Source organism: Chiloscyllium plagiosum, chromosome 16, assembly GCF_004010195.1.
Source record: "Chiloscyllium plagiosum isolate BGI_BamShark_2017 chromosome 16, ASM401019v2, whole genome shotgun sequence".
In the NCBI taxonomy this organism is placed as follows: domain Eukaryota; kingdom Metazoa; phylum Chordata; class Chondrichthyes; order Orectolobiformes; family Hemiscylliidae; genus Chiloscyllium; species Chiloscyllium plagiosum.
The window spans coordinates 18414663-18440589 of NC_057725.1; the positions used below are offsets into that span (position 1 = coordinate 18414663).

General features: G+C 42.8%; 1 long non-coding RNA gene across 1 annotated transcript in view; it reads left to right on the forward strand.

Annotated features, from left to right (window-relative positions):
- Nucleotides 1–8674: 8674 nt before the first annotated feature.
- The window catches only part of LOC122558032, a 17695-nt gene continuing 442 nt past the window's right edge, over nt 8675–25927 (forward strand). The window contains exons 1-2 of the long non-coding RNA XR_006314009.1: nt 8675–8826; nt 13593–13801. This is a non-coding gene — a long non-coding RNA (uncharacterized LOC122558032). The remainder of the gene's footprint in view (nt 8827–13592; nt 13802–25927) is intronic.

The window sequence follows — 25927 nt, forward strand, 5'->3', positions numbered from 1 at the left end:
TTCGGAACGCTGATAGGGGAGGGCAGGGAAATATATCCCTCGTGGTGGGGTCTGTATGGAGGTGGCGGAAATGACGATGGATGATATGATGTAGGTTGGTGAGGTGGTAGGTGAGGACCAGTGGGGTTCTGTGCTGGTGGCGATTGGAGGGGCGGGGCTCAAGGGCGGAGGAGCGGGAAGTGGAGGAGATGCGGTGGAGAGCATCGTCGATCACGTCTGGGGGGAAATTGCGGTCCTTGAAGAAGGAGGCCATCTGGGTTATTTGGTATTGAAACTGGTCTTCCTGGGAGCAGATGCGGCGGAGACGAAGGAATTGGGAATATGGGATGGCGTTTTTACAGGGAGCAGGGTGGGAGGAGGTGTAGTCTAGGTAGCTGTGGGAGTCGGTTGGTTTATAGCAAATGTCCATGTTGATTCGGTCGCCCGAGATAGAAATGGAGAGGTCTAGGAAGGGGAAGGAGGAGTCTGAGACAGTCCAGGTAAATTTGAGGTCGGGGTGGAATGTGTTGGTAAAGTGGATGAACTGTTCAACCTCCTCGTGCGAGCACAAGGCAGCGCCGATACAATCATCGATGTAGCGGAGGAAAAGGTGGGGGGTGGTGCCAGTGTAGCTGCAGAAGATGGACTGTTCCACATATCCTACGAAGAGGCAGGCATTTCTGGGGCCCATTCGGGTGCCCATGGCTACTCCTTTGGTTTGGAGGAAGTGGGAGGATTGGAAAGAGAAGTTGTTCAGAGTGAGGACCAGTTCAGTCAGTCAAAGGAGGGTGTCAGTGGAAAGGTACTGGTTGGTACGGCGGAAAAGGAAGAAGCAGAGAGCTTTGAGTCCTTCATGATGGGGGATGGAGGTATACAGGGACTGGATGTCCATGGTGAAGATAAGGCGTTGGGGACCGGGGAAGCGAAAATCATGGAGGAAGTGGAGGGCGTGGGTGGTGTCCCGAACGTAGGTGGGGAGTTCTTGGACTAAGGGAGACAGGACCGTGTCAAGGTACGCAGAGATGAGTTCGGTGGGGCAGGAGCAGGCGGAGACAATGGCCGGGGCAGTCACGTTTGTGGACTTTGGGCAGGAGGTAGAAAAGGGCGGTGCAGGGTTTTGGGACTATGAGGTTGGAGGCGGTGGATGGGAGTTCCCCCGAGGTGATGAGGTTATGGATGGTCTGGGAGATGATGGTTTGGTGGTGGGAGGTGGAGTCATGGTCAAGGAGGCAGTAGGAGGAGGTGTCCGCGAGCTGGTGTTTAGCCTCATGTCTCGCCGCGTGTTGAACTCGTTAATCCGAGAGCATAGGGGAATGAAGGTGAGGCCTCTGCCGAGGACTGATCTTTCATCCTCAGAGTGTGGTAGTTCTGGAGGGATGGTGAAAACACGGCAGGGCTGGGAGCTAGGACCTGGTGTGGGGCTGGAGCTGGGAGTGGGGGCGGGGTTAGGGGTGGAGGCGGGAATCGGGGCAGGGACAGAGATCGGGCCTCTCCCTACCTTTTATCTTAGCCTGCTGGACACACTCTCCTCATTCCTGAAGAAGGGTTCATGCCCGAAACGTCAATTCTCCTACTCCTTGGCTGCTGCCTGACCTGCTGCACTTTTCCAGCAACGCATTTTCAGCTCTGATCTCCAGCATCTGCAGTCCTCACTTTCTCCTAAATGATCACTGATAAACAGGCAAATTAAATTATAATGAAGAAATAAGAAATTGACAATAAATATGGATAGTTTAGATGAATGGTCCAAAATTTGATGTTAGAAGTGTGAGGTTATCCATTTTGGTCAGAAGAAGCAAAAGGCAACTTATTATCTCAGTGGGGAGAAACCTCAAAATGTTTTGGTGAAAAATGAATTGGATGTCCCTGTGCATGAGTCATAGAAACCTAGTGCTAGTTACGGCAAGTAATATAGAAGGCAAATTAAATTTTGGTATTTATTATAAAAGGAATGAAGCATAAAAGTAAGGTGCTGATGCAACTATGAAAGACATTGACGAGACCACACCTGGAGTGCTGCTTACAGTTTTGGTCCACTTACTTGAGGAAGAACGTCAGAGAAGATTTAAGGTAGACCTGTGGAGGAATTACTTCTCTCAAAGGATTGTGAATCTGTGGAATTCACAACTCCAGAGTGTGGTGTACACTGACACAATGAATAAATTTAAGGTGGTGAGAGATAGCAATCTGATCAGTAGTGGGTTGAAGGGTTATGGAGAGCAGCTAAGAAAGTAGAGTTGGGGCTGAGATTAAAATAATCTTGATCATGTTACATGGTGGAGTAGGCTTGAGGGACTGAATTGCTGAGTCCTTTTACTAGATTTTACATCTTTATGATTGCAAAATGTTCAGAAACTTTTCTGACTCCTCAGATACTGAAGCATTTCATGTCCAAATGCAATATGACCTGGAAGGCATCCAAGCATAGAGTTACAAAGGGTGCCAGGTAATGATCATCTTCACTGAAAGAGAATCTAACCATCTTCCTTTGATATTCAATGGCATGACCATCACTGACTTCCACAATATCAACATCCTGGGGGAGGCGAGACTTACCATTGGCCAGAAAGTGAACTGGACTAGCCGTATAACTAATATGGTGACATGGGCAGGTCAAAGACATGGAATACTGCAGCGAGTAATTCATTTCCTGACTCCCCAAAGCCTGTCCACCATGTACAAGGCACAAATCAGGAGTGTAATGGAATACTCACCACTTGCCTAGGTTCCAATAACACCCGAGAAGCTTGACACCATCCAGGACAAAAATGGTGCACTTGATTTGCAATACATCCACAAACATTCATTGCATCCGCATTCAATGCTCAATAGCTGCAGTATGTACCATCTACAAAATGCACTGCAGAAATTTACTAAAGCTCCTTAGACAGTATCTTCCAATTTTTTTCATTTGTTCACAAGGACATCAATGGCAAGGTCAACATTTATTGCCCATCCCTAGTTGCCCAGAGAGAAATTGAGAGCAAACCACATTGTTGTCACTGTGGAGGCGCATGTAGGCCAGGCCCAGGTAAGGTTGTCCTAAAGGAGATCAATGAACCGTATGCGTTTCCATGAATCAGCAATGGTTTCATGGTCTTCATTAGACTCTTAATTGCAGATTTTTATTGAATTCAAATGGTATCATCTGTTGTGGCAGGACTTGAAATCGGGTCCCAGAACATTACCTGGTTCTCTGGATTAACAGTTCAGTGATAATATCACAAGATTGTTGCCTCCACTAGCACTATCATCTAGAAGGACAAAGGGCAGCCATTACATGGGAACATCACCATCTACAAGATCCCCTCCATGTCAGTCACCATCCTGACTTAAAAATGTGTCACTGTTCTTTCACTGTCACTTTGTAAGGTTCTGAACCACCCACCCTAACAACATTGTGGGAGGGTGATTACCAACTGCAAATGAATTGCATTATTTCAAATAGGCAGATCACATTCTCATCTCAAGGGTAACTTGTGAGTTTGTGATGAAGAGGAGCTGAGGATATAAAGGAATCTATAAAGAGAGATAGTTGATTTAAATAAATGGGTAAAGATCTAAAAAAATGATTTAAAGTTGGAAAGTGTGGAATTTTCCACTTTGGCAGGAAGAATAACAAAAGAAGCATTTTATCAAATGGTGAGAGGTTGCAGAGCTCTGAGATGCTGACAGATTTTGGTGTCGTAGTCCATGACTCTCAGAATTTTGTATGCAGGTACAACAAGGGAAAGTTAATTCAATTTATTATGACTGGAATTTATTGCAACAGTAAGAAGGCTATGCTTCAGATATACAAAGCATTGGTAAGACTGCATTTGTAATGCCATGTACATTATTGGTCATCATACTTATGGAAGGATGTTGATGTTTTGGAAGCAGTTCAGAGAAGGATTTTTAGACAAATACCTGATATGAGCTTATTGCCTTCTGAGGAATGACTAGATCGACTATGCATGTATCCTCTGGAGTTTAGAAGCTGCAGAAATGACTTTGTTGAAATATATATGATCCTGAACAGACTTGATGAGGTGGACATTTAAAATATGTTTCTTGTTGTAGGAGAATCTAGAACGAGGGGTCACAGTTTAAAAGTAAGGGAGCGCCCTCTTAAAATTGAGGTGAGGATTATTTTTTTCTCTCTCTGAGGGTTGCCAGCCTTTGAAATTCGCTTCCTTAAAAGGCAGTAGGTTCAAATATTTTTAAGGTCAAGGTAATTAGATTCTTGGTTACCAAAGGGATGAAAGATTATCAGAATTTAGTAGAAATGCAGTGTTTAGGTTAAAATCAGATGAGGCATGAATTTATTGAATGGTGGATTGGGTTTGATGGGCTGAATGGCCTACTCCTGTTGCTTGTTCATGGAATGAGCTACCAGAGTAAGTGGTGGAGACTGGTACGATTACAACATTTAAAAAGCACCTGGATAGGTATATGAATAGGAAGGGTTTAGAAGGATATAGGCCAAATGCGGGCAAATAGGACTGGACTTATCCGGGATATCTGGTCAGCATGGGCAAGTTGGACTGAAGGGTCTGTCTCTGTACTGTATATCTCTATGGCTATATAAATGGCAAGTAACTTTGCACTGTAAGTGCCAGGCATAGACCAGCTCTAACAAGAATCATAGAATTCCTATAATGTGGAAGTCATTCAGCCCACCAAGTCCACACAGAATGTCACACCCAGATTCAACATCACCCCCACCCCCCTCCCTATATGTAACCTTGCATTTCCCATAGCTAATCCACCTACCGACACATCTTTGGACTAACAGAGGAAACCCACGCAGATACGGGGAGAATGTGCAAACTTCACACAAACAGTCACCAGAGGGTGGAATCAAAGTGGATCCCTGGTGCTGTGAGACAGCAGTGCTAATTACTGAGTCACTGTGATTACTTAGAGAATCTCAGAGATAATCTAACTATGGCTCCTTGGCAATCAAAGACATTAGCATCATGAAATTCTCCATTATCACATTCTGGGGTTTATATCTGACCAGAAATTGAAGTGCCCTAGCCATCTAAGCACTGTAGCTACAATAGATGGTCAGAGGCTAGGAGTCATACAACAAGTAACTCCCCAAAGCCTGTCTACTATCTACATGGTGCAAGTTAGGAGTGCGATGGAATATATCCCAGTTGTCTTGATGAATGCAGCTCCACAAAATTCAAGAAGCCTGACATGATGCAGGACAAAGCAGCCTGCTTGATTTTTTTCAAATACATTCACACGACGTAAGCATTACTGGCTAGAACAATATTTATTGCACTTCCCTAATTGCCTGAAAATCAATTAAGAGTCAACCATACCACCATGGGTCTGTAATCACTTGGAGGCCAGACCAGGTAAAGACAGTAGTTTCTTTCTCTAAAGGACATTATTGAACCAGACGAGTTTTTCCGACAATTGGCTATAGCTTCATGGTCATCATTAGACTCTTCATTTCAGATTTTATTGAATGCAAATTCCAACATCTGCCACATGGTGATTCAAGCCTGCATCCATAGAATATTACTTGGGTCTCTAGATTAATAGTCTAGTCATAATACCAAGAGGCTATCACTTCTCCAATAACTCCCCATCCACAAACATTCACTCTGCTCATCACTGATGCTCAGGCATTTGTTGGATCACCTCTGGAGTACTATATACTTGAGGAGCGATATCGTCATATTGGAGTCAGTTCAGAGCAGGTTCACTAGATTGATTCTAGAGGTGACGGGTTTGCCTTATCAAGCGACATAGAGCAGTTTAGGCCTGTACGAGAGTATTTAAAAGAATAAGAGGATATCTAAGATGCTAAAGGCGATTGACAAGGTAGACATTGAAAGGATATTTCCTCATGTGGGGAAATCTAGAATGAGATCATTATTTTCAGATAAGGGCTTATCAGATTTAAAACAGACACAAGGAGAAATTACTTCTCTTAAATGATCATAAATCTATGGAATTCGCTACCCCAAGTCCGGTGGACACTGGGATATTGAATAAATTAAAAGAGGAGATAGAGAGATTTTTAATTAGCAATAGGTTGAAGGGTTATGGAAGTGTGTAGGAAAGTGGAGTTGAGGCTAAGATCCGTCATAATTGTATTAAATGGCAAAGCAACACCAAGGAGTTGCATTACCTAAACCTGTTTCCAATTCTTATGCTCTTAGTTCAGTAATAGCAGTGTACCATTTACAAGAGCCACTGCAGAAGTTCACCAAAATCTTTACATAGCACCTTTGAAACTGAAGACTGCATCCATCTAGAAAGATAAGATCAGCAGATATATATGGGAACATATGAATGCCTTTTGCCCAAAACATCAACTCTCCTGCTCCTTGGATGCTGCCTGACCTGCTGTGCATTTCCAGCATCACACTCTCGACTCTAATCTCCAGCATCTGCAGTCCTCACTTTTGCCTATATATGGGAACACCACTACCTGCAAAAAGTTCTCCCCCAATTCACTCATCACCCTGACTTGGTAATATATCAGTGTCTCTGGGTCAAAATCCTTGAACTCTCTCCCAACCTATGACACAAACATGACTTGTACTCCTATGATGAAATGGAACTTTTTCCTGTTGATGAAGTCAGCCCCACTATGATATGACACTCTCAATGAATACAGTCGACATCATCTTGCATCTGAGGGAAGCAGATTTTCTGCTCTGTTGGCAAAGGCTACTGCCCAACTGTAGCATTGACTTTGTGACAGGGAAACAAGACAAAGTCACTTGCTTTGACGTAAGTTGTATCAGGAGTAGCACTGAAAGGTTCCGAACTGAAACATTGACTCCCCTTCTCCTCTGATGCTGCTTGACCTGCTGTGCTTTTTCCAGCTCCACTCTTCATCCATTCTGAAATATTTGTGGGCCAAGGGTTGTGAGATCACACACAGGTTCCCAGTGGATCCTTGGAAGCAGCCAGTTGCTCAAAATGTAGCTCAATTGTCACTTGGATGGCCACAGAGACATGATGACTCTCAAATTCTTCAGATTGTGGCTCCCATGGCAACAAATGAAAGGGTGAGTGAAAGTATCCAGGATATCAGCGATCCATAGGAGCAAGGCACCTCACTCATCAGGAAGAAACAGCATCATTGGCGATTGAGTCTGCACCTCCTTAATCCCTCCTGTTTTGGGAGATGACCTTCAGCTATGACTGTTTCATGTGGAGGCTGTTGAGCAGATGTAGGAGGCTGCTGCTTGGAGTCCTGAGCATGTTATGCCTTTATTCCTCCCTGTCCCTTTATTGCCCCACAGTCACAGTGACTATCATCCATACTGTGACTGGATGCAAGGGTCAGGGTTCCAGTCAACCTGTTTGGGGAGTATCAGAAACACAGCAGGCCCTTACAAATATGAGCAGTTAGCATTCACATCACTCACAAGTTGACAGATTAAACAATACAGTGGCAAGTGCAGTACTCTAAAAAGCAGGGGCTTTTATACAGTGGACCTTGTTCAGATGAATCTCTCATGCTGCACAAATACAGTGACAGATTGTAATGGGGCGTATTATTACGTCGGTTCTGAGCTTTCACATGTTCCCACTCAATTCTTTCATGAAAGTTTTCATCTTCCAGCATTTTCCCCTTCTCCATGGACCTACAGCTTTGCTATGGCAACAATCATGATGCCTGTCCCCCATTAAAGTCCGAGTGGTAGTGACTATTGATGACAAACACTCCTGCAGTAATCCATATCTTCCAATGCACAATGAATTTTCAATCTTCGATGTTGTATTGGCCTCAGTCACAATAATTGCCTTCTTTGCATCCCAGCATGCTGCTGCTAATCACCAGAACTGACTTACCCAGATTCTCTATCACACTGGTGGCCCCTCATAACCCAGTTTGACTTTCAGAGATTAAATCTTCAGGGCTGACCTTGTTGTGACTGACTGACTGACTTGGGAAGTAACCTTAATGAGCGACCAGACCCCTGCTTGGGCTCTGTGCAGCTCCCTGACTAAACACTGGACTATTTACACTGCCGCTGCAGTACAGGTTATGGTCCACTCCATCCCTGACCATCACTGCCCCAAGAGCCAAACACAGGGACTGAGATCAGATACTACCCTTAACTGATTATGGCTGCATCCACTGACTGATAAGAGTCAGTTTGACTTGACTGAGACCTATTCCACTTAGGCTTTAAAACATGACCATTTTATGGAAGCACAAACAGCGAGTTTGCCATAGTAACTGCTGGCACATGATGTGTGTGTGGCATTGATGCAGCACTGTGCCACGTAGAGACTTGTCCATCCTCTTGACTAATCACTGCTGACAACTGAGAGACAAGCTGCTTGTCAGAGACAGAGTGTGTATGTGTGCCTGTGACTACGTGTGGGTGTGGGTGTCTGTGTGCGTGTGTCTGTGTGTGCGTGTGCCTGTGTGTGCATGTGCCTATGTGTGCATATGTGTCTGTCTGTCTGTGTGCCTGTGTATGTATGTGTCTGTCTGTGTGTGTATGTGTGTCTGTCTGTGTGTCTCTCTGTGTATATCTCTGTGTGTGAGTATTTCTGTCTCTCGGTGTATGCGTGTGTGTTTTTGTGTGTATCTGTGTCTCTGTCTGTCTGTGTGTGGGTGTGTCTGTGTGTATGTCTGTATGTGTGTGTCTGTGAGTAGGTTTGCACTTGTGTTTGTGTGTATGTCTGTGTGTGTCTGTATGTATGTCTGTGAGCGTATGTTTATGTATGCATCTGTGCGTGTATGTGTCTGTATATGTGTGTATGTATGTGTATGTGATTGTATGTGTGTGGGTGTGCATTCTAAAAGGCAAAGCAAGACTGAACTACTGAAATCCTGCAAGTTCCCGATGAAATGGACAAGTACTAAAAGGCAAGGTAAGGCAGAGATGCTGTAGCAAGTGCTAAGAAAGCAAGTGAAGAACCCTGAGTTTCTGCCCTGCTCCAAGGTATCAGTCTGGCAGCAGCATTGCAATGTTGGTGTGCTCCAAAATGGAGCATTAAAGTCGATAGCTGTATCTCATGTAGGTTGGAGATGTGTTATAATGATTAGTGAGGCTAGTGTACATCTGATGCCAACCTTTTTGGAATTAATTTACAAACAGTCATGGCCATGGAGTGTGCCCTACGGCATAGTTGGCCAAGATGGAAGACATGTGGAGAACTAGAGCCCCCAGGTGCCCCCTAAGTTTCACGTTAGCAATCGTTGAAGTTGTGTCATTGAACTTGTGAAGTTGATTGTTTTGGAAAGGAGAACAAAAGAACACAATACTTTTTTAAATAGAGGAAAGCTGCAAAAAGCTCCAACACAAAGAGATATGGGAGGACTTGTGCACAAAACACAGAAAGCTAGCACATAGTGCAGCAAATAATCAGGAAGGCTATGGAATATTGGTCCTTATTTCAAGAAGGTTAGAGTATAAGAATAGGGAAGTCTTACTGCAACTGTACAATGAGATTTACAAGGTGCAAGGGAGGCTGTATCTGGAGTGCTGTGAGCAGTTTTAGTCCCCTTATTTCAGGAAAGATAGTATTTCATTTTCAGCAGTTCAGAGAAGGTTTGCTAGGATGGTTCTCTAGTATGAGCAATGATTAAACAGGTCAGCACATTGGAATTTAGAATAATGTGAGGTGATGGCATTGAAACATATAAGATTCTCAACAGTCTTAACAGGGTAAATGCTGAGAGGATGTTATAGAAAGCAAAATTATAATAATATATATATATAAATCATTTACACTTTATCACAAAATTAAAAAAAGCAAGCACTGGAAATACACACAGGGTCTGCCAGCCTTTGTGAAAAGAACAAATGTTAATGGGCTTAATTTTTCCAAACTTGAACAACTTGGGCAATCATAAGTCAGTTAGGAAAATATGGGGAGATCAGAAAATTAAGACTTTTGGTGTTGAGAAAAAAAAAGTCTGATTTTCTACTCAGGATTTTAACAACAAGATGAGAATCTCATGAGTAATCAGCAAGAGTGTGCAATTATGTCTCCTCATTATCTGTTCTCAAGTCATTTATATGCAGTTTACTGTTCTTCAATGAGGGAGAGGGGAAAACAGGACTAGATTGTGACTATAAGACCATGAGGGAACTAAAAACATGAAAAGGCTGAGATGAGAAGAAATTTCTTCTCTCAGAGGGTTGTGAGTCTTTGGAACTCTTTGTCAAAGAGAGCTGTGTAATAAGTTTGTGGTCTTTACAACAGCTCCCATTTTATCTCTAATGGGAAGCAGAAAACGTCTCTGATCTGTGTCCTAGAATTTCTGAGAATGAGGGAGGTAGGGGGAACCATCCTCTAATTGGGACTCCCTATCTGTCAGCAATGAGGGGGTTGTACACCCTTGTGCTTTTCTTCGATACCCCTCTGTGACCATTGGAGCATACCTTCCTTTGGTCAACTTTGCCCCAATCCCCTCACTCAACCAGCAGTGATTTCATAGCCATTACTAGAGTCTTCAATTCAGATTTCTTTTAAAGAAGTAAATTCAAATTCCACCATCTGTCATAGTAGGATTTGAATGTCTCCCCAGAACACTACCTGGGTCTCCAAATTAATAGTCTAGCATTAAAAATACTCGGCCAACTCCTCTAAACCCAACTCTTACTCTAAATCAAAATCTTTTCTTACATATGCCAGCAACTTATTTTTTTCTGTTTTCTTGCCCCATTTTCCTATTGTCTGATCCTCCTTGTAAACGTTTGATCAGCAAATTCTTCTCAGCCAGACAAAGGATCATAAGCCTTCAAAATTTTCTGCATGATGCAGCCTAACCTGCTGGATGCTGCCAGAGTTTACAGCTTTTATTGCATCTGCATTATTTTGTTTTGATGCAGTCCCGCTCAAACTGTAAAAGAAGACCATAGGCGTTCATGTTTTCTGCTGACATCCACAGGAACACTCTCAGCAGACTGGGTTGGAAGTGAGACTTGTAGTGGGGATGGAAGGTTACAGGATAATACTGATGAATGGGAAACCCAAGCAATTTAGTCTGCTCGACTCGGGATATTAAGTTCAACAATTACTATTCACTTCATCCTTGAAAAGTAAATTTCAATACTACATAATCCTTGCAGCTCTCTGGATAATGTTGCTGAGCCAACAGGGAGCTGACTTAGCCTGTTTTTTTTAACACTGTTGTATTAAAATCACTGATGACACCTCCGTTCTCCATGTGGTGCATTTTTAGTCTCAACAATTACTGTATATAAGCTATATAATTTTTTGATTTTTATTATGAAACAAGTGCAAAAGACAATTGCATAGCAGTGACTGGAGTAGTAATTACACCTTGCTGACAGAAAATACTATCTATTATGGCAGTTAATTTGACTTACAGTTTAAGTAAAACCTTCTGTATGCTCTAGATTGTGCAGCATGAGAACACAGCTATTTTCTGGACTTATTTTATATATCTCCTTTTTTTATTAATTTTAATAATTAGAGAAAATAATTCCTTATAATATGATTCATCATTATCTCGGGACTTTGCAATCTAGAGTAATATTTACATCCCTTTTTAAGACTAAGGAAGTAGTATGTTAATTAAAAAATTAACTCTCACAATTAAAAATGCAATAAATCTACAAAAGACAAACTTTCCAGCTGATTTACATTTTGAAAGATGATGAAAGTCAATACATTTTTCTCATCCATCTGCAGTACAATTTTGTGAAAACCAAAAGGCGCAATTTCTTAACTGTTTGAATTACTGATCCCAAAGCTTATGAATATTCCTTCAAAGGCCAAGTATGAATTTTTATCTACAACATAACTGTAAGAAAGATTTATAGTAAGACTTATTCACTGTGAAATACTTTAAAATATGAAAATGCATCTATTTCCCCTGCCAACGACAGGGACATTATACAATGAGTATTACAGATATCTTGGCCCATATGGGACTAAAATTGCAGGTGCACCTATTCAATCATTCAATGGCAAGCCACTATTTCATTTGGAGGGTAGGGATGGTAACAGCTTTATCAACTTCATTAAAAAAAACAGCTTACTGCTGAAATTGAAGCTGTTCAAGCATGATCATTTTCTTCCTGTCCAATTTGCAGATTACTGTATCTTACAGGGAGTGCAGCTTCACATTTGTTAATCACTCTGTGAATAACTCAGTTTAAAGTTAAAGAAAGAGATCCTGCAGCCAAGAATGGCAGAGCCTCAACATTCCTGGATTTGCCCAATTCTTTGACCACTAAAGCAAGTCCCTTGCCCTCTCCTGTTAACAATGCTGCTCTTGTCTCAGAAACTAACAAAACTAGAAGAGAAATTTAGGCTCTTGTTGTTAACTTTCATTCCAAAGTAGTTCCCAACCAATTTAGTTAATTTCTCTGCAGCTTGATTGAGTTTAAAAAAAGGATTGGGGCAAAATCTTCTGCTTTTGTCAGGTGTCTTGCTTGCTTGCAGAAAAGGTGGTGGACATCAGCATGGGAGAGGGGCCAACTGACCTCCCTCGATTCCGGCAATCTGGAGGGCGGCAACTGGCCTGTTTCTGAAATCAAGTCCTCTCTTGTTCAGAGTGGTCAGCCGATCAGAGAAGGGTCTGGCTTCTGCTAGGATAGCTAAGATTGCAAGGCTCCAGGTATCAGGCAAGTCTGTTGTTGCTGGGGTTGGTTTCTTGGGTTTAAGGGTGTGGTGATAGGGGAGAGTCAGATCAGAAGGAAAGAGAGGATGGTAGCTTTCAGTAATCACTCCTGTGCACTATGTCTAGATCCTCACTTGTGCACAAATTAATATAGATCAAGAATCCCTCCCACCACCACCCCCTCAACAATAGGTCAATAGTTAGTTCCCAACAGCATACTCATATTAATTATCGAATAAGTGTAACCCAGGCAGGATGCAGCCCATAAATGGTTATTATTGGCCACTGAGGGATCTCAATTGGCTCCGAAGCAGAATGGTTCAGCTTGTGCCTTCCTGTCCAAGACCTAATTTGAGAGAAGATGGGAAGCTGGTGAAGTTCTAGTTTGTCACCATGCTGCCCAATTAAGTTGACTTCCAAAGCTAAAATCAACAAGCTAAAGCCCACCATCTCCAGAAATGGGAGGCTCTGACCTCGCTTTCAACTTGTCCGACTATTGGCAGTAATCAGAAACAAGAGACACAACGGGCTGAATCTTCCCAAATTTTGGCTGTCATTTTTTTAAAGGAAATTTCACAGAGGGTTTCCCTCTGCAGGCCATGGTGGATTGTTCACAAGCAATCTTCCACTGCCCATGTCCTTAATTGTGGCTCAGGGCTCCATGATGCGCTTTTCATGAGGTCATACTGTCAGCACCATCAGGATACTCTGACCATAACACTGTGAGCACTGAAATAACTCCGCAGAGGCTGTTATCCCATCACCAAGTCACCCTTTATTTTACTTGTGCAGAGTCCTTGACACTGCTCCAGCTTCCTTAGCGCTGGCTCTCACAGTGAACAAAATCTTTGACACTTTTGTTTATATCTGTCAGCCAAGGCTCCCTGATTGGTGCTGTTAATCCGGTTCAATCAGGGAACTCATATTCTATGAGGTCCACCTGGCTGATCTCATTACAATCACTATTTAAACCCCAGCTGTACATGAGCTTGAACACTACCAGCCAAGAACTAAGTCTGTTGCATGACTGTTATTATAGAGATGTCTGAGGAAGGGAAGTTGGCAATCCAATTCATGGACTACGACATGGCGGTCCTGGTGGACCCCACAGTAATGGAGACGGAGGCCATCCTCTTTCCAGTGGACTGGCAAAGAAGGCCACAGCCTTAGACACTGCCAGCCTGGGATGAGATAACCACCAGAGATAGTGCAGTGAGTCTCCGAAGAGAAAAAAATGCCTTGCAATGGGTAAGTGTCACCATCTTTTTTCTGCTACCTTGCTATTATACACTAGATCAGACCCCCTCAAAATATATAAAGAGGTTAGCCTAGATGCTAACTTTTTCACAGTTTAAAGGTAGATGTGAAGTGTCGTTTTCCAGATGTAGTGCGACTGATCAAAATACTCAACGTTAAGCAAAACACAACTTATTTAAACATGATAGTTAAAATACAAATGAGAAACAAGCAGAATTTAGAATAACTTAACTATTGGAAAACTTAACCGAATAATAGATCCAGTACCTATTATTAATTAACGTTCCAATATAGTAACATCCCACAAACACACCCCTTGGCAAAAAGGCAAATTCAGACAGATTCTTACATGCAGCTCTCAAACCCCGGAGAGAATAGCAGCTAAGAGAGATTTGCTGAATCTCCAATTCTTTGGCGACCCCAAACAGCTTCTGCTGCTAAAGCTAAAAAATACTAGAAAGCCTGGTCTATGAGAGATGGCCCCACACAGGCTGCTTCCATTGTTCAATCTTTAAAATTAATATGAAAGGATCATTCTTGATGAAGGGCTTTAGCCCGAAACATCCGTTTTCCTTCTCCTTGGATACTGCCTGACCTGCTGTGCTCTTCCAGCACCGCACTCTTGGCTCTAATTTCCAGCATCCACAGTCTTCATTTTTGCCTTTCAAATTAACACCCCAAGGCCTCACAGTTGTTTACTTTAGTTAACTTCAGTAGCCTGTTTTCACATCTGCTTTACAAACTCTTTTGAAAAAAAGGAGAAAATAACCTTTTAAAGTGACAGCATTATCCCACTTAAACTCAATGTAACTCTGTCATTGCACAGACTTCCCTCCAAGGCTAGAAGTCTAATACTCTCATTATTGAGTCATAGAGTCCTATAGCACAGAAAAATGGTCCAAACTGGTCCATGCCGACCAAAATATCCACCCCAATTCCCAGCAATTGGCCCATATCCTTCTAAACCTTTCCTATCCATGTATTTGTCCAAATGCATTTTAAATGTCATTAATGTACCCACCTTAACCACTTCCGTCAGCAGCTCATTCCACATGCATTCCAACCTCTGTTTAAAAAAGTTGCTCCACAGGTTCCCTTTTATTCTTACCCCTTTTGTTTTAAACTGATGCCCTCTCATCCTCAGTTTCCCAATCCCAGGAAAAGGACTGAGAGCATTCACCCTATCCATGCCTCTCATGACCTATAAGATGCCCCCTTAGTCTCCTATGCTCTAAAGAAAAATGTCCTAGCTTGTCCAACTTCTTCATACAACTCAAACTGTTGAGTCCTGGCAACATCCATATAAATTTCTTCCCCATTCTTTCCAGTTTAAATACATCCTTCCGAAAACAAGGTGAACAAAACTGAACACAATGCTCCTAGTGTGGCCTCATCAACATCCTGTACAATTGTAACATAACTTCTCAACTTGTACACTCAATGTGCTGACTGATGAAGAAGACCAGTGTGCCAAAAGCCTTCTTCACTGCCCTGTCTACCGTGACTCCACTTTCAGGGAACCGTGCACCTGAACTCTGAGGACCCTCTGTTCCAGTACATTCCGTAAGGCCCTGCCACTCATCATGAAACTCCTACCTTGATTTGGCTTTTTAAAATGAAGACCTCACACTTACCTCCACTTGTCATTTCTTGCCCATTTTCCAAACTGATCAAGGTCATGCTGCAACCTCCTTACTGTTCACGATACCCTCTATCTTATTGTCATCTGCAAACTCACTAATCATGCCTTGGATATTCTCATCCAAATCATTGATATAGATAACAAATAGCAATGGGCCTAACACCGACTCCTGAGGCATTCCATTAATCATAGGCTCCAGTCTGACAAGCATCCTTCCACTATTACCCTCTGCTTCCTACCATCAAGCCAATTGTGTATCCAGTTTGCCAGCTCCCCCTGGATTCCATACGATCTAACCTTCCAGAGCAGCTTATTATGCGGAATCTTATCAAAGGCCTTACTGAAAGCTATATAGACTACGTCCACCTCCCTGACCTCATCAAACTTGGTCACTTCAACAAAGAACTGTAAAAAATTTGTGAGGCATGATCTCCTACGCACAAAGCCATGCTGACTGCTCCTAATCAAACTGTGTCTTTCCAAATGCATGTCTATCTTATCCGTCAGAATCTTCGCAAGTAACTTATCCACCACAGATGTTAAGCTTACTGGTCTATAATTCCCAGACTTTTCTTTGCAGCCCTTCTTGAATAATGGCACAACACTCGCTACCGTCCAATCTCCAGGACCTCAACAGTGGCTAACAATGATGCTAAAGTATCAGTCCGCAATTTCTACTCTAGCCTCTAGCTGTGTACTTGGATATATCTGATCAGGACCAAAAGATTTATCCACCGTTATACATTCTAATACACCCAAAAACATCTCTACTGTGATATAGGTTGTCCCCAAGGTATGACCACTAACTTCCCCAAATCCTAAAATATTCATGTCTTTCTTCATGGAAAATAGAGAGGAGATATATTCATTGAGGACCTTGCCCATCTCCTGCGGTTCTACACATACATGTCCAATTTGGTCCTTGAGGAGTCCTATTCTGTCTCCAGTTATTTTTTTTCCTTTAATATATTTAAAAGTACCTTTTTGGATTCCCCCTAATCTTCTCAGCCAAGGCTATTTCATGCCTCCTTTTAGCCCTTCTGATTTCCTTCTTCAGTAAACTCCAGTATCCCCTGTATACCTTCAGGGATACCCTTGATCCCAGCTGCCTGTACCTGAAACATGCCTCCTTTTTTCTTGTCAAAGCCTCAATATCTTGTCATTTAGGGTTTCCTGCTGTGGTTCTGTTCGCCAAGCTGGAAGTTTTTGTTGCAAATGTTTCGTCCCCTGTCTAGGTGACATCTTCAGTGCTTGGGAGCCTCCTGTGAAGCTCTTCTGTGGTGTTTCCTTTGGCATTTATGGTGGCCTGTCCCTGCCGCTTCCGGTTGTTGACTGGGACAACACTACCGTTATAGGGCAAGCCAAACAAAGAACAGCCAGTGAATTTCTAGAAGCATGGCACTCATCCACAAACTCCATCAACAAACACATAGACCTGGACCCAATATACCAGCCACTACAGCGGACAGCTGAAACTGACAACCGGAAGTGGCAGGGACAGGCCACCATAAATGCCAGAGGAAACACCACAGAAGTGCTTCACAGGAGGCTCCCAAGCACTGAGGATATCACCTAGACAGGGGACGAAACGTTTGCAACAAAAACTTCCAGCTCGGCGAACAGAACCACAGCAACGAACACCCGAGCTACAAATCTTCTCACAAACTTTGAACATCTAGGGTTTCCTATTTCTGCCAACCTTTCCCTTCACCCTCACAGGAACATATAGACCTTAAACTCTAGCTACCTCACTTTTATAGGCCTTCCACTTGCTGGAGGTTCCCTTGCCTGCAAATAAACTATTCCAAACAACCCCTGCAAGCTCCTGTCTGATTCCATCAAAATTTGCCTTGCTCCAGTTTAGAATTTGAGCCTATGGACCAGTTTTGTCCCTCTCCATAACTAACTTAAAATTAATAGAACTGCAGTTACTGACCTCAAAGTGCTCCCCACTGTCACCTCAGTGGCCTGTCTTACCCTATTTCCCATGAGTGGGTTGAGTTTTGCATACTTCTTGAGGAGACTTTCCTGAATGCATTTAACAAATTCCACCCCCTTAAGCTTTGGCAGTCCCGGTCGATGTGAGGAAAATTAAAACCCCGTACTTTCACAATCCTATTGCTCCAGCAAGTCTTCCCAATCTCTCTGGATATGTGTTCCTCTAATTTCCATTGACTATTTGGGGGCTGATAATATAACTCCAATAATGTCACCATCCCCTTCTTATTTCTTACCTCCACACACAAAGCCTCACTGGATGATCTCTCAGTTATTTCATCTCTGATTACTGCTGTGATACTCCCATTAATCAAAATTATTTCATCTCTGATTACTGCTGTGATACCCCCATTAATCAAAAATGCAACTTTTCTTCCCCTCTTTCCACCACTTCTGTCCCACTTGTACCCTGACACATTAAGCTGCCAGCCCTGTCCCTCCCTTGGTTATGTTTCTGTAATGGCTATAATATCCCAGTCCCACAAACCTATCCACGCCCTGAGTTCATCCTTACTTGTCAACTCTCATGCATTGAAACAAATGCAACTTAATCCATTCCTTGCTCCCCGTCATGTTCTAGCCTCAACTGTCTCTTCACTTTACAATTTCTGATTACTGTATCTCCTTCCAGCCTCACACTTGCCTCCCTGCTGTTGAGGATAATGCACCCCTGCTAGTTTAAACCCTCCCTTTCAGCCCTAGCAAACGTGGCTTTCAAGGTATTGGAGTCTCTCCAGTTCAGATGTAATCCATCCCTCTTGAACAGGTCACCTCTGCCCCAGAAAAGATCCCAATGATCTAAAAATCTGAATCCCTGCCCCCTGTACCAATTCTTTAGCCACACATTCATCTGCCACGTCCCCTGTTCTTACCCTTACTAGCACCTGGCATGACAAGTAATCCACAGATTACTAACAACGTCCTGATTTTGAACTTTTTTCCCAGCTCTCTAAAATCACTCTGCAGGACCTCATCCTTATTTCTACCTATGTCATTTGTGCCACCGTGCACAATGACTTCTGGCTGCTCTCCCTCCCTCTTGTGAACATTTTGCAGCTACTCTGAGACATCCTGGACCCTGGCACTGGGGAAGCAAAACATCATCCTGGATTCCCATTTGCGGCCACAGAATCTCGGTCTGTCCCTCTAACGATTAAGTCTCCTAAGATCCTGTTTACCTTTACCCTTTCCCGCTGTGCGCCAGAGCCAGTCATGGTGCCACTGACCTGGCTACTGCTGCTTTCCCCTGAACAACCATCCCCCGAACAGTACCCAAAATGGTATACTTGTTTTTGAGGGGAAAGGCCACAGGGGATTCTTGCACTCTCTGTCTACTGCCTTTGCCTTTCCTGGTGGTCACTGAGCTACTCTCTGCCTGCACCGTAGGTGTGACCACCTTACTAAAACTCTTACCTATGCATGCAACATCTTTGCTTAACGCTGCACACCATATTCCCAAATCCCAATCCTTCCAATGCTCTGTGCTTTCAGCTCCCTCATTGGGACAGCTCATGCTGCACCAACACTAACAGTTCTTCTAGCCATTTTAATCTCACTGGATTTGTCCTATTTTCAAGGTAGTGTTGATTGTGAACCCCACACAGTGGATGTTTCAACCATAAACGTTTCATCAGGAATAGAAGAGCTCATGCTCAAAACATCAACTTTCCTGCTCCTCGGATGCTGTCTGACCTGCTGAGCTTTTCCAGCACCACACATTTTGACTGAGTGTTAAGAAAGCAGGCTAAGACCCCTGAGATGCATTCTGTACAGATGTGTATGATACTTGTCTCCCTGTGCGCATTGCAACCCAGGAGGAGCATTGAATATAAGGTGTCAGTGAGCTCTATTGTAAAATGCAGAAGGATCTTCTGAGGTGGTCTGAGATTGATTCAAATGTACGGTGAGGCTAGTGTTTCTCCATGGATGAAAGGTGAAATCGGTCACTTCCCATGGAGTGTACCGTGAGATTTTGGGAAATGTAAATCCATGTGGAGGCTCGAGAAGATGTAGTGGGCTTCAGTCACCCGGTAATGGCTCAGACTTTCAGATCAGGAGCTGGCTTCAGGGGAAGCTCTAAATTAATACTTTTTGGTGGTATTCACACTAGAAAATGACAATGTGGTCAAGGAGAATACTGGGATACAGGCTACTAGACTAGTTGGGATTGAGGTGCATAAGGAGGAGGTGTTAACAATTCTGGTATGTGTAAAAATAGATAAGTCCCCTGGGCTGGATGGGATTATCCTAGGATTCTTTGGGAAACCAGGGAAGAGATTGCTGAGCCTTTGGCTTTGATCTTTATATGGTCATTGTCTACAGGAATAGTGCAAGAAGATTGGAGGATAGCAAATGTTCCCTTATTCAAGAAGAGGAGTGGAGACAATGGTGAAAATTATAGACCTGTGAGCCTTACTTCGGTTGTGAGTAAAGTGTTGGAAGGGGTTATGTGAGATTTAATTTATAGAGAGAATATGTTGATTAGGGATAGTCAACATGATTTTGTGAAGGATAGGCCATACCTCACAAACCTTATTGAGTTCTTTGAGAAAGTGACCAAGCAGGTGGATAAAGGTAAAACGGTTGATGTGGTGTACATCAGTAAGATTTCAGTAAGGCATTTGATAAGATTCCCTATGGTAGGTTATTGAACAAAAGGGAGGCATGGGATGAGGGTTATTGAGTGGTTTGGACCAGAAATTGGCGAGCTGAAAGACAGAATTTGGTGGTTGATGGGAAATATTCATCCCAAGGTTCAGTTACTAATGACAAGAGACAATAGACAAAAGGTGCAGGAGTAGGCATTTCTGTCCTTCGAGCCTGCACCACCATTCATTATGATCATGGCTAATCATCCTCAACCAGTATCCTGTTCCTGACTTATCTCCATAATCCTTGATTCCACTGAGACCTCTATCCAACTTTTTCTTAAAGTTGGATAGAACACCCAGATCTCTTTGTACTGCCCTTTTACTTAACTTGACTCCAATGGTGTACCGCATGGATCTGTTTTGGGTCCACTGCTGTTTGTCATTTATATAAATGACATGGATGAGAGCACAGAAGGATGGGTTATTAAATTTGCAGATTACACTAAGGTCAGTAGAGTTGTGGATCGTGATGAAGGATGTTGAGGTTACAGAGAGACATAGAGAAGCTGCAGAGCTCGGCTGAGAGGTGGCAAATGGAGTTTAATGCAGAAAACTGCAAGGTGATTCACTTTGGAAGGAGTAACAGGAATGCAGAGTACTGGGATAATGGTAAGATTCTTGGTAGTGTAGAGGAGCAGAGAGATCTGTGTCCAGATACATAGATCCTTGAAAGTTGCCACCCAGGTTGATAGGGTTGATAAGAAGGCATACGGTGTGTTAGCTTTTATTAGTAGAGGGATTGAATTTCAGAACCATGAGATCATGCTACAGTTGTAAAAAATTCTGGTGCAGCTATATTTGGAGTATTGCGTACAGTTCTGGTCACCACATATCGGAAGGATATGAAAGTTTTGGAAAGGGTTCAGAGGAGTTTTACCAGGTTGTTGCCTGGTATGGATTGAAGGCCTTACGAGGAAAGGCTGAGGGACTTGAGGCTGTTTTTGTTAGAGAGAAAAAGGTTGAGAGGCGACTTAAGTGAGACATAGAAGATAATGCAAGGGTTAGATAGTTTAGACAGTGAGAGCCTTTTTCCTCAGACGGTGATGGCTAGCACAAAGGGACATAGCTTTAAGTTGAGGGGTGATAGATATAAGACAGATGTCAGAGGTGGTTTCTTTACTCAGACAGTAGTAGGGGGATGGAATAGTAGACTTGCCAATTTTAAGGGCATTTAAACGGTCATTCAATAGGTGTATCGATTAGAATGGAGTAGTGTAGGTTAGATAAACTTCAGATTGGTTCCACAGGTCGACGCAACATCGTGGGCCGAAGGGCCTGTACTGCACTGTAATGTTTAATGTTCTATGACAGCATTTAATTTCCTATCACAAATCAGGGAGAATCACAAAACTGCACAGAAATGAGTGATGTAATTTCCTCTGGTGATGTTATCTCCTGTTTTATTTTCAGGGGTTGGTAAATGGGATCCAAGTCAATCTGTTTGTTGAAAGTGTTCTGGTTGGAATGTCATGCTTCGAGGAATTCTCTTGCTGTGTCTTTTTGGCTTGTCCTAGGATGGATGTGTTGTCCCAGTTGAAGTGGTGTCCTTCCTCATCTGTCAAGCATCTGTGAAGACCATGAATAATACCCTTACTGGCATAAAATTCACTAAAGAGGAAGAAAACAACAACAAACTGCAATTTCTAGATGTCACTGTAGAACTTCAAACCAGCGTCAACAGGAAAACAACACATACGTACCAAATAGTGAACTACAGAGGTTTTCATCCCAACATCCCCAAACAAAGCTGCATTAAAACATTATTTCAACGAGCCACCACACACTGCAGCACAGAAGAACTATGAAGAGCAGAGGAAAATCACCTATACCATGTATTCAAAAAGAATGGGTACCCATTGAACATAGTCCTCTGAATTCTTAGCAACAAACCCAAACAAGCAGGCAAAACACATCCAGAAACCCTAGCCACTTTCCCCTACATCAAAGACATCTCAGAAATGACTGCCAGATTACTCAGACCCTTTGGCACCATGGTAGCCCACGAAGCCACCAATACACTAAAACAGCAGCTAATGAACTTGAAAGACCCTATATAGATAAACAAAACTAATGTCATTTACAAAGTACTTTGCAAGAATTGTAACAAACACCACATTGGACAAACAGGCAGAAAGCTAGTTACCAGGATACATAAACATTAACTAGCCACAAAAAAGACATGGCCCTCTCTCACTAGTATCCTTACATAGGATGAGGAAGGACACCACTTCGACTGGGACAATCCTAGGACATCCAGCCTAGGACAAGCCAAACAGAGACACGCATAAGAATTCTGGGAAGCATGGCATTCCAACTGGAACTCTATCAACAAACATGTTAACTTGGATCCCATTTACCACCCCCTGAGAAAAAAGAACAGGAAATAACAGCACCAGAGGAAATTATGTCACAACAGGAAATGATGTCACAATAGGAAATGACATCACCACTCCAAGGAAACCTAAATACATAAATAGAAAGCAGGCTATACCACCAGTGCTTCATCCAGAAGCTCACTTAGTATGGTGATGAAATGTCTGAAAACGAACCTTCTAGCTCAGCAAGCAAACCTACATCCAGAATCTCAGCCTGAGCTACAAATCTTCTCAAAACTCACTCCTCACTCCTCACTGAGCAGATTCTCATCTAGCCATTGAAACCTTAATGGAATTTTGTTTTCTTGTTATCATGAAACCCATATTTTTTATTCTCACCTTACATTCTCCCAAATTTCTTGTAATTGTCCATTCTGTGGAAGGGCTGGGAAAATCCCACAGATAATTTAATTTCTAACTATGTCAGATCTCTCCAGAGTTCTTTCTCCTCCTCCAGCCATGTACAGGTTAGGCAGGATGACTCTTTCCAGCTTCTTCATGTTTCTGAGTCCTTTCCCTGTCAGACACAAATCTCTAGCTCCACTGATCTCATCTGTCTTTAACTTCCTCTTGCAATCCTATTCTGTTTGCACAAAGCTGTCTTGCAGTTTTAATCCTGGAATATGTTTAAGACAGTTATTTGATGATGCAACTGAGAAGTGACATGATTAGAAAACCAAACCTTTGTTTGCACAAAGGGTTTAAATTGTAAAAGGCTGGATCAAAACCATTGGAAATGGGGACCATCTCTGTGAGTGCTGTAAAACATGAGCATAATAAGGTAAGTGGCAATAACTCTAATGTCTATTAAACACATTACAAATAACATCTATCCAAGCATAAGAAATAAGGCAGTAACACTTGCATGCCAAAGCACAGCGAGATTAAAACAGCAGCATAGAATTTCAGTAATGGTCAATTAAACTGAGGGCTAATGCAGGAAAAGTGGTTTAAGGGGGAAAACAGGATCCCCACACCCTCCTCATTCCTAGATGAAGGTCAATTCTCCTGCTCCTTGGATGCTGCCTGACCTGCTGCGCTTTTCCAGCAACACATGTTTCAGCTCCCCCCCCCCCAATTACCACTAACCAGAATAGAGTTCTCAAATTATCTCTAATTTCTTAAATTGCATTCATGACCAGCCTTGCACATAAACACAAATTCTAGCAGAGTCATGAAAATGAAAGTCAATTTTTAACATCATGTTGCACATATTTTTGAACATGAAAAAAATCAATGTGCATAACAAAAATAAAGTCCCAAGGCATTTCACAGATGGTTGTATTGAAGATACACATTAAGCCAAAAAAAAAGATGATTAGACAGGGTTACAAAAACTCGCATTGGGGGTGGGTAGGACAGATTTCATCTGTCAAACGTTATCTTGCAGGAACCTCTAGTTTCAATTTAGTTTTCTCCTCACCCATGGTAGTGTGATTGAGACGATGTTATGTTAGTTGTCATTGACAAACTCTGGCCGGTTTGGGTGGGTTGTTATGTACAGGGGAGGGGAGGAGGTCAGAACAGAGATGAGGCTTAAAGAATCCTTGAAACACTCTTTCATGTGAATGGTAATAAAAGAGTACTGTTTGAATGGTCTCCTCTGGTTGTAGTCTCCTGAGAACTTGATATTCCTAGGCATGAAAGATTTAGTTGCTTTCCAGCTCAGTTCAGAAGCAGAAATGAAAGACAAAGTCAGACGATATCAGTTGGGGAGTCAGTTCAACTTTGTCAACTGTGCTTCAGATTTCCAAAACGTTTCTCCTTTTAGAAAACAGTCGATGTCGCTATTCTCCCTACCAAAATGCATAGCCTCACACTTTCCCACACTTTATTACATCAACCACTTCATTGTGCACTCTCCTAGCCTGTCTGAGTCCTTCAGCAGCCTTTGTTTCCTCAGCATTACTTCTCCCTCCGCCTACCTTTGTGTCATCTGCAAACTTAGCAACAATGCCCTCAGTTCTTTCATCCAGATCATGAATGTATAACGTGAATAGCTACAGTTCCAACACTGACCCCTGTGGAACTCTACTCGTCACTGGCTGCCACCCTGAAAAAGATCCCTTTGTCCCTACTACCTGCCTTCTATCAGTTAGCCAATCCTTGGTCCACGTCAGTACCTTGCTCCAAACACCATGGACTCTTATTTTGCAGCCTCCTGTGTGGCACCTTGACAAAGGTCTTCTAAAAATCCAAATAGATCATGTCCACTGGCCCTCCTTGACGTAAATTGCTCATTATCTTGTCAAAGAATTCTAACAGATTTGTCAAGCATGACCTTCCCTTGATGAAGCTGAGCTGATTCACCCCTATTTTACAATGCACTTCCAAGTACTCTGCAATCTCATCCTTAAAAATGGACTCTAAAGTCTTACCAGCAAACGAGGTAAGGCAAACTGGCCAAGAGTTTCCTGTCTTCAGCCTCCTTCTCTTCTTAAACAGGGGTGTTGCATTAACAATTTTCCAGTAATCTGGCATCCTTCCTGACCACAGTGATTTCTGAAAGAACACCATCAATGCCCTCCGCTATCTCCTTCAGAACTCTGGCGATTAAAGTTCAAATTCAAATTTAAACAGATTTAAAAGAAGAAAAGGAAAATACCTCTGAGAAATTCACAAACAACATCAACCAACTTCAGGGCTGGAAGGGAACCTAGCAGTTTAGTAGTAAAAGTGTCAAGGGAGCAGAAGGTGGGTCATAAGGACAGCATGACACAGTGAATGCACAGAGGAAAATGTGGAAATTTGGCTTCAGCTGGGAAACAGGAGATAGCGAGCATATTAAATGGTTAGGTCAACAGAAGAATTATGTTAACAAAAGACGTTGACTCACAGAACAGTGATTTCCTTTCCATTTCAATTCTTGGAGAGAAAGTCAATCACTCCTCATACATTGGTCATTGGCTATCACTTTATCCAGGCGACTATGGTTAAATCATCAGTGTGTGACTAGAAACTGAGACTTGAGTCACGGAAAGTGGTTTATGTAACATGAGTCCAATAGAATGGGAATTACCAATGTGCAGGATTCCTGATACATTGGAGCAGCTGGGTATCTCCAGCGACCAACTCAACACAGACACCTACTTCAAACCCACGACTCCCACAGCTACCTGGACTACACCTCCTCCCACTTCTACCTCCTGTAAAAACATTATCCCTTACTCCCAATTCCTCCACTTCTGCCGTATCTGCTCCCATAAGGAGCAATTCTACTCCCAGGCATTCCAGATGGCCTCCTACTTCAAAGACCACAATTTCCCATTCCACGCGATCAGCAATGTCCTGCAGTGCACCACCTTTACTTCCCGCACCTCTGCCCTTGAACCCCACCCCCCCAACTGCAACAAGGATAGAACACAAAGTGGGGTCGTCACCTTCCACCCCACTAATCACCAGTTACAGCGCATTATCCTCCTCCATTTCTGCCACCTACAATCAGACCCCA